The sequence below is a fragment of the Salmo salar genome, unplaced genomic scaffold (genome assembly GCF_965601325.2).
Source record: "Salmo salar unplaced genomic scaffold, fSalSal1 ptg000412l, whole genome shotgun sequence".
In the NCBI taxonomy this organism is placed as follows: domain Eukaryota; kingdom Metazoa; phylum Chordata; class Actinopteri; order Salmoniformes; family Salmonidae; genus Salmo; species Salmo salar.
Window position 1 is genome coordinate 93,349 of NW_027675379.1, and position 10,463 is coordinate 103,811.

Below are 10,463 nucleotides of genomic sequence, written 5' to 3' on the forward strand. Positions count from 1 at the left end.
CTGACAGTGATCGATACTATAATACAAACTGACAGTGATCGATACTTTAATACAAACTGACAGTGATCGATACTTTAATACAAATTGACAGTGATCGATACTATAATACAAACTGACAGTGATCGATACTTTAATACAAATTGACAGTGATCGATACTTTAATACAAATTGACAGTGATCGATACTATAATACAAACTGACAGTGATCGATACTATAATACAAACTGACAGTGATCGATACTATAATACAAACTGACAGTGATCGATACTATAATACAAACTGACAGTGATCGATACTTGGCGTTTCTTTAATACAAACTGAGATCAGATCCAAAACGTATTTGTTTCTTATTTCCCCGCCCACGTTTACAGTATGACGGATCATAAAATTATATTATCAAGTTAGAAAACCCTAATAAATCCAGTATCATTTGAGGATAGTAAGACATAAGAATAACAAATAATTAAAGAGCAGCAGTAAATAACAATGTGGAGGCTATATACAGGGTGTTACGGTACAGAGTCAATGTGGAGGCTATATACAGGGGGTACCGGTACAGAGTCAATGTGGAGGCTATATACAGGGTGTTACGGTACAGAGTCAATGTGGAGACTATATACAGGGTGTTACGGTACAGAGTCAATGTGGAGGCTATATACAGGGTGTTACGGTACAGAGTCAATGTGGAGGCTATATACAGGGGGGTACCGGTACAGAGTCAATGTGGAGGCTATATACAGGGTATTACGGTACAGTCAATGTGGAGGCTATATACAGGGGGTACCGGTACAGAGTCAATGTGGAGGCTATATACAGGGTATTACGGTACAGAGTCAATGTAGAGGCTATATACAGGGGGTACCGGTACAGAGTCAATGTGGAGGCTATATACAGGGTATTACGGTACAGAGTCAATGTAGAGGCTATATACAGGGGGGTACCGGTACAGAGTCAATGTGGAGGCTATATACAGGGGGGTACCGGTACAGAGTCAATGTGGAGGCTATATACAGGGTATTACGGTACAGTCAATGTGGAGGCTATATACAGGGGGTACCGGTACAGAGTCAATGTGGAGGCTATATACAGGGTATTACGGTACAGAGTCAATGTAGAGGCTATATACAGGGGGTACCGGTACAGAGTCAATGTGGAGGCTATATACAGGGTATTACGGTACAGAGTCAATGTAGAGGCTATATACAGGGGGGTACCGGTACAGAGTCAATGTGGAGGCTATATACAGGGGGTACTGGTACAGAGTCAATGTGGAGGCTATATACAGGGGGTACCGGTACAGAGTCAATGTGGAGGCTATATACAGGGGGTACCGGTACAGTGTCAATGTGGAGGCTATATACAGGGGGTACCGGTACAGAGTCAATGTGGAGGCTATATACAGGGTATTACGGTACAGAGTCAATGTGGAGGCTATATACAGGGGGGTACCGGTACAGAGTCAATGTGGAGGCTATATACAGGGGGGTACCGGTACAGAGTCAATGTGGAGGCTATATACAGGGGGTACCGTTACAGTGTCAATGTGGAGGCTATATACAGGGGGTACCGGTACAGAGTCAATGTGGAGGCTATATACAGGGGGTACCGGTACAGTGTCAATGTGGAGGCTATATACAGGGTGTACCGGTACAGAGTCAATGTGAGGGGGCACCGGTGTCGAGGTAGTTGAGATAATATGTACATGTAGGTAGAGTTATTAAAGTGACTACGCATAGATAACAACAGAGAGTAGCAGCAGGATGTTCAGGATCCAGTTGCAGAGGGAGGTGTTTAGTCCCAGGATCCTTAGCTTAGTGATGAGCTTTGATGGTATTATGGTGTTGAACGCTGAGCTGTAGTCAATGAATAGCTTTCTCACATAGGTGTTTCTTTTGTCCAGGTGGGAAAGGGCAGTGTGGAGTGCAATAGAGACTGCGTCATCTGTGGATCTGTTGGTGTGGTATGCAAATTGGAGTGGGTCTAAGGTTTCCGGGGTAATGGTGTTGATGTGAGCCATGACCAGCCTTTCAAAGCACCTCATGGCTACAGACGTGAGTGCTACGGGTCGGTAGTCATTTAGGCAGGTTACCTTAGTGTTCTTGGGCACAGGGACTATGGTGGTCTGCTTGAAACATGTTGGTATTACAGACTCAGACAGGGAGATGTTGAAAATGTCACTGAAGACACTTGCCAGTTGGTCCGCGCATGCTCGGAGTACACGTCCTGGTAATCCGTCTGGCCCAGCGTCCTTGTGAAAGGTGACCTGTTTAAAGGTCTTACTCACATCGGCTTACTCACAACACAGTTGTCCGGAACAGCTGGTGCTCTCATGCATGTTTCAGTGTTACTTGATCTAGATCAAACTGGTTTGAGGAGAAAATATTAACAACACCTTGTGTAAAGACCCTGTGATCATCTCTAACCTGCGATCATCTCTAACCTGTGATCATCTCTAACTGCGATCATCTCTAAACTGCGATCATCTCTAACCTGTGATCATCTCTAACCTGTGATCATCTCTAACCTACTATCATCTCTAACCTACGATCATCTCTAAACTGCGATCATCTCTAACCTGCGATCATCTCTAACCTGCGATCATCTCTAAACTGTGATCATCTCTAACCTGCGATCATCTCTAACCTACGATCATCTCTAAACTGCGATCATCTCTAACCTGCGATCATCTCTAACCTGTGATCATCTCTAACTGCGATCATCTCTAAACTGCGATCATCTCTAAACTGCGATCATCTCTAAACTGTGATAATCTCTAACTGTGTATATTCTTTCTATGAACATCTGTATAAATCTAATTTTAATGGGATTGAATGTGAACATTCCCAGTCCTGTGAAGTCCATAGGTCCTAATCAATGTTTTTCAATTGACTGATTTCCTTATATGAACTGTAACTCAGTAAAATCTTTGAAATTATGCAATTCTGTGTTTCATAAGAAGAAAATATATTGATAATGACATCCTGTTTATTTGTATAATAATAATAATAATAATAATAATAATAATAATAATACAATTAAAATCAGAATGACTGATTACCAGGTGGAAGATGATGATAGGTCTAAAGATTGTAGCCTCAGCCATTAAAACTTCTTAGGGATAGGAGGCAGTATTTTCACGTCCGGATGAAAAACGTGCCCAGAGTAAACTGCCTGCTACTCAGGCCCAGAACCTAGGATATGCATATTATTAGTAGATTCGGATAGAAAACACTCTGAAGTTTCTAGAACTGTTTGAATGATGTCTGTGAGTATAACAGAACTCACATGGCAGGCAAAAACCTGAGAAAAATCCAACCAGGAAGTGGGAAATCTGAGGCTTGTAGTTTTTCAAGTGATTCCCTATCCCAACATACAGTGTCTGTGGGGTCATATTGCACTTCCTAAGGCTTCCACGAGATGTCAACAGTCTTTAGAACCTTGTTTCATGCTTTTATGTGACTGGGGAGAGAATAAGAGCTCCTGGAACCAGGTGACCCAGAATAAGAAAGGGAGATCAGACACGCGCGCAGGCTTGGGAGCGAGCTGACTTCATCCTCATTCCTAAAGAGAACGGAATCGTCCGGTTGGAATTTTATTGAAGATTTATGTTAAAAACAACCTAAAGATTGATTCTATGCATCGTTTGACATGATTCTACAAACTGTAGTATAACTTTTTTGACTTTTCGTCTGGAGTTAGCAAGCACGCGCCTGGAATAGTGAACCTAACACGCGAACAAAATGGAGGTATTTGGACATAAAGATTAACTTTATCGAACATTTATTGTGGAACTGGGATTCCTGGGAGTGCATTCCGATGAAGATCATCAAAGGTAAGTGAATATTTATCATGCTATTTCTGAGTTTTGTTGACTCCAACATGGCGGGTTTCTGTTTGGCTTGTTGTTGTTGTCTGAGCGCCGTACTCAGATTACTGCAAAATGTGCTTTCGCCGTGAAGCTTTTTTGAAATTTGACAGAGCGGTTGCATTAAAGAGAAGTGTATCTTTAATTCTGTGCATAACACTTGTATATTTTATCAAAGTTTATGATAAGTATTTCTGTAAATTGACGTGGCTCTCTGCAAAATCACTGGAGGTTTTGGAGGCAAAACATTACTGAACATAACGCGCCAATGTAAACTGAGATTTTTGGATATAAATATGAATTTATCAAACAAAACATACATGTATTGTGTAACATGAAGTCCTATGAGTGCCATCTGATGAAGATCATCAAAGGTTAGTGATTAATTTTAGCTGTATTTCTGTTTTTTGTGACGCCTCTTTTTGCTTGGAAAATGGCTATGTGGCTTTTCTTGTTTAGGTGGTGTCCTAACATAATCTAATGTTATGCTTTTGCCGTAAAGCCTTTTTGAAATCGGACACTGTGGTTGGATTAACGAGAATCTTATCTTTAAAATGGTGTATAATACTTGTATGTGTGAGAAATTTGAATTATGAGATTTTTGTTGTTTTGAATTTGGCGCTCTGCTATTTCACTGGCTGTTGTCAAATCGATCCCGCTAAAGGGATTGGCGCGTTAACTTCTTTGGGATAGGGGGCAGTATTTTCACAGCCAGATAAAAAATGTACCCAATTTAATCTGGTTACTACTCCTGCCCAGAAACTAGAATATGCACATAATTAGTAGATTTGGATAGAAAACACTCAAGTTTCTAAAACTGTTTGAATGGTGTCTGTGAGTATAACAGAACTCATATGGCAGGCCAAAACCTGAGAAGATTCCATACAGGAAGTGCCCTGTCTGACAATTTGTTGTCCTTCTGTTGCATCTCTATCGACATTATAGCATCTGTGCTGTAACGTGACACTTTCTAAGGCTTCCATTGGCTCTCTAAAGCTGCCAGACGGTGGAATGGGGTGTCTGCTGTCTCTGGGCAAAGTACAGCAGCTCTGTTTGTGAGTGGTCAGCCTGGGGACAGTGAGACTGGAGATGCGCGTTCACGAGACTTCTAAAAAAAATTATTTCAGTCTTTGAATGAATACAACGTTGCCCGGTTGGAATATTATCGCTATTTTACGAGAAAAATAGCATAAAAATTTATTTTAAACAGCGTTTGACATGCTTCTAAGTACGGTAATGGAATATTTTGATTTTTTTTGTCACGAAATGCACTCGCGCGTCACCCTTCGGATAGTGATCTGAACGCACGAACAAAACGGAGGTATTTGGATATAACTATGGATATTTGGAACCAAAACAACATTTGTTGTTGAAGTAGAAGTCCTGGGAGTGCATTCTGACGAAGAACAGCAAAGGTAATCCAATTTTTCTAATAGTAATTCTGAGTTTAGTGAGCCCCAAACTTGGTGGGTGTCAAATTAGCTAGCCTGTGATGGCCGAGCTATGTACTCAGAATATTGCAAAATGTGCTTTCGCCGAAAAGCTATTTTAAAATCGGACATAGCGATTGCATAAAGGAGTTCTGTATCTATAATTCTTAAAATAATTATTATGTTTTTTGTCAACGTTTATGCTGAGTAATTTAGTAAATTCACCTGAAGTTTGCGGGGGGTATGCTAGTTCTGAACATCACATGCTAATGTAAAAAGCTGTTTTTTGATATATGAACTTAGAACTAAACATGCATGTATTGTATAACATAAATGTCCTAGGATTGTCATCAAAGGTTAGTGCTGCATTTAGCTGTGGTTTGGGTTTATGTGACATATATGCTAGCTTGGAAAATGGCTGTGTGATTATTTGTGTCTATGTACTCTCCTAACATAATCTAATGTTTTGCTTTCGCCGTAAAGCCTTTTTGAAATCGGACAATGTGGTTGGATTAACGAGAGTCTTATCTTTAAAATGGTGTAAAATAGTTGATTGTTTGAGAAAATTGAATTGTGGTATTTTAGTTGGTTTTGTATTTCGCGCCGTGCGATGCCATTGGCTGTTGGCTAGGGGTTCCGCAGGCGGAACGGGGTTAAGGGGTCTCTATTAAAAACCTAATATCCCCATCAGTGTCAGTGAACGGTCTATACAGGGTGAACATTAGAATGGAATAATGTAGTCAAATCAGAATAAAACCCAAAACACAGTGAAGGCTAGAGGACAACTCACCCGTTCACATCCCTCCCCAGTCCTTGCAGCCCTAGCCCCAGGGACAGGCAGACCCCTACACACCGTTCCTCTGGCCTCCCAAATAACTAGCCCCCATAGCCCTTTACCCTGCCCTGACCAAAGGGGGATGGAGATAGACCCCCTCCAGGACTGATCAGAGCCCAGTTAGCACATTTGTTTCCTTGGAAGTTGTGGGAACGTACATTTTTGGTTTCCCATTGCTTCTGGGAACGAAGCATACGTTTCCTGACCGTTCTGGGAATGTTCATTTTTAGGTTGTAGGGAGGTTCAGAGAACATTTTACTCTGGTTCACTGAAAGGTTTCCTGGGAGGTTTTAACTTCTGAGAATGGAAATTATTGGTTATTTGACATTATATAACGTTCTGAGAACGTTTCAATAATAATTTTAATAACACTGCTAGCTTAGGTTAACTGTTTTGAACATTCTTTGAATGTTAATATTTTGTGTTCTGAGAACATGACCTTAAATAGAATCATGAGGAAACCTGCATAAAACGTTATGCTGAAGTACTGATATTCCAACAGAATAACGTTGTCTGAACAATGACAACATTACTTTAAATAGAACTGAGGAAACCTGTAGGAAGCATTATGCTGAAGTACTGAAATTCCGACCTAAGAAAAATACGGTTCTCAGAACATTATGTGCTAGCTGGGTATCCTGCACCAGTCCCAGAAGGTTGTGGGAAGGTTCTATGCAAAATAACCATAGGACAACCATGCTCTAAGAAACATATGGTTCTGAGAACGTTATGTGCTAGCTGGGGGTTCCACAGCCCCTGGGGGGACTGGATAGAGGGAGGGAGGAGGCTGAGGCAGGGGTGAGAGATGGAGGATTGGGAAAAGAGGATGAGATGGAGATCAGATGAAGCAAATGAGACAAGGAAACGAGGAAAGGAAACCACTTCATTTCAGCCCAACTCTATGAAAACGAATATCTTTTACTTGTCTTAACGTCCTTGATGAACAGTGAACATGGGTAAGGGTTCATAAATGGTCCCCAGCTGCGAAAGGAAAGGAGAGAGCGCTGCTTTTAGAACAACATTGGAACGCAGCAGCTGTCAATCAAATCAAACCTAGTGCTTCAGTTGGAAGGGAGAGGTGTGGTGAAGAGTCTCGTCCCAATGATAAAAGATGATTTTGGCCCAGTGGGAGTGAGATTCTTGGAGAAAGTGGATCCAGGCCTTTTGTCTGATCCATACGTGGTACCAGGTTGGGTAGAAAAGAAGTTGGTACTGTTCTACATTTTAGTCATTTAGCAGACGCTCTTATCCAGAGCGACTTACAGTAGTGAATGCATACATTCTTTTCTCCATACTGGTCCCCCGTGGGAATCGAACCCACAACCCTGGCGTTGCAAACACCACGCTCTACCAACTGAGCCACACGGGACCATACTGTTGAATCTGTGGAAGGTAAACCCAAGTGGACTTGTGATGTTTTTGTTGTTGTTCTGCCCAGGGGGAGCAAGGCGCTCTGTGCCACGCGACTCGGGTCAAGATCTGTTCCTTGTTCTGCTCTTAGGAACAGGGCACCATTGAAAAAAAATGGTGGATCCCTGTGAGTAGTAGATCTGTGTCAGAACAGAGAGATTGGATAACGAGTGATACGTGTTTCAGTAAGGTTGGCTTCTTAGCGTTCATAGCCGTGGTGATCAACTGTACCACAGAAATGGAACATAAATCACTGAAAATAGATGTTGTGGTTGTAGCTGCAGAGAACTCGTTGGGTTATGAGATTTTACAGCAGAAGTGTTACAAGGTTTGATGAACGATAGTGTCCCGTTCTCCCAGGCTGCCGGCCTGCTGTAGGATAAGATAGACCCAAGTAGTGGAATAGTGGTGAGGTTATAATGGGTCTAGAATCAGATAGGGCCAAGTAGTGGAATAGTGGGGAGGTTTTAATGGGCGTAGGGTTAGATAGTGGAATAGAGGTTTTAATGGGCGTAGGGTTAGATAGTGGAATAGAGGTTTTAATGGGCCTAGGGTTAGATAGTGGAATAGAGGTTTTAATGGGCGTAGGGTTAGATAGTGGAATAGAGGTTTTAAATGGGCATAGGATTAGATAGTGGAATCGAGGTTTTAATGGGCGTAGGGTTAGATAGTGGAATAGAGGTTTTAATGGGCGTAGGGTTAGTCCCCTTTTGTTCCAGAAAGTGTACAGGAATTCCACTCCAGACGGTGGAGTTATGTCCCTGTATAAAAATAGCAACAAAGTGTAAATGATTGAGTGACAGGTTGGCACATAATCTGTCCTGCACCTTGGAAAGAAAAAAAAACGAGTTCGAAGTGCTATGGCAACATCGGTGTCAACACTTATTAATGACGGGTAGCTGGCAACAACAACAAAACATCTAATGTATTTGTTGGTGATTTGTGGACATTATTGAGTTTTTTTGTTTCAAACCAACAACCACTGAGGGGGACATTGGACAAGAGGGGTGGGAGGAAGTGGACCGTCTGATAAAATATACTCTCCAAAAAGACCAGGAAGTTGCCAAGGTGTTTAGCACCATATGCCACAATACACATCACACGATAGTCACACAGTGAAATCCCAGGGCTCTTGTGGAGGAGTCCACAGCTGTATTTTGACATTTACATTTTAGTCATTTAGCAGACGCTTTTATCCAGAGCGACTTACAGTAGTGAATGCATACATTTCATGCATTTTTTTTTTTTTTTTTTTGTACTGGCCCCCCGTGGGAATCGAACCCACAACCCTGGCGTTGCAAACATCACGCTCTACCAACTGAGCCACAGGGAAGGCCATATGCCAGAACTCCTCCTTTTGATTGCCCATTTAACTCAGGAAGTTGCACAGAGCATCAAGGAGGCTACAACTCTTCTGAAAAAAGAACAACACTAGCTGGTTTAAAAAAATAAAAAGTGTTATATCTGCAGATAAATTATTAAAAAAAAACATTCTCTGGAGATGGTAATTCCTCAGTGCAGAAACAATAGTTCCCGTGTGGCTCAGTTGGTAGAGCATGGTGTTTGCAACGCCAGGGTTGTGGGTTTGATTCCCACGGGGGACCAGTACTGAAAAAAAAAATGTATGAAATGTATGCATTCACTACTGTAAGTCGCTCTGGATAAGAGTGTCTGCTAAATGACTAAAATGTAAAACAAATATATATATAGACAGGTGAGAACCTCATTTTTTTCTCAGACCATCTAATAATTTGGTCAGGTAAAAATGTATTTGAACTCACATTTCACTAACTGACATAATGGCAGGCAACGTTTTAGGTTTAAAATTAAATATTGACTATTTGTTAATGGCTTTTCCATTGCTAAGCCTGTAGTGAACCGTTTGGGAGCAAAACGAACGACTTTCAGTTGAGCGGAGCTAATAATTTAAAAGGGCAACAACATAAATTTGTAATAGAAACTAAAAAAAAAAAGAAAACATTTGAGTGAATAATTAATTATTTATAATAATGTATTAATAATACCAATCAAGATGTGTCCAAGGGGGTAAATGCAGATGGACCAACCCCAGGCTTCAGCCTCTGTACCTTTTCTAGCCTCTATGCTGCATCAGTTGGGCTACAGGTTCATTTTGGAGTAGAATGTCTTTTCAAAAAGTCCCCAGAACGGAGCTTCTCAGTCCTTCTACATAAAAGTTATCCCTGGGAGGACCCCAGAACGGAGCTTCTCAGTCCTTCTACATAAAAGTTATCCCTGGGAGGACCCCAGAACGGAGCTTCTCAGTCCTTCTACATAAAAGTTATCCCTGGGAGGACCCCAGAACGGAGCTTCTCAGTCCTTCTACATAAAAGTTATCCCTGGGAGGACCCCAGAACGGAGCTTCTCAGTCCTTCTACATAAAAGTTATCCCTGGGAGGACCCCAGAACGGAGCTTCTCAGTCCTTCTACATAAAAGTTATCCCTGGGAGGACCCCAGAACGGAGCTTCTCAGTCCTTCTACATACCTCAGGAAGGAGACTGGAATTGATCAAACTCACAATTGAAATATATTTAACAAAATGATCTTCTTTTCCTAAAATGCATTCTGGTCATTACTTTCTTATATGAAAACAGGAGGTTAACTTGGCCCCAGAGAAATCAGTAATGCACTGTAGATTCACTTAAGTGCTTGTCATTGTCTTATCTCTGCACACACAGACAGGTCTTGAAGGCGAGTTTGTCCGTTTTATTCAGTCCCCCGCCCCCCCTCAAAATGAACATTATATTACAACAATCAGTTACAAGACAACTTTAAATATGATTATTATTTTTTTTTTTTAAACAATGAAAACAAACCCCCAAAAACATTTCAGTAACATGGATTACAGACGGGACTTTATATGAATTATTTTAGTGAACCAAAAAAACAGCCTGTTCTGTTTC

The 10,463-nt window shown here is 41.3% G+C and overlaps 1 non-coding gene across 1 annotated transcript; it reads right to left on the reverse strand.

Moving 5' to 3' along the window:
* Nucleotides 1–7,426: 7,426 nt before the first annotated feature.
* On the reverse strand, nt 7,427–7,502 carry trnaa-ugc (transfer RNA alanine (anticodon UGC)). The gene has a single exon. It is a non-coding gene; the product is annotated as a tRNA-Ala (tRNA).
* Between the last annotated feature and the right edge of the window lie 2,961 nt (nt 7,503–10,463).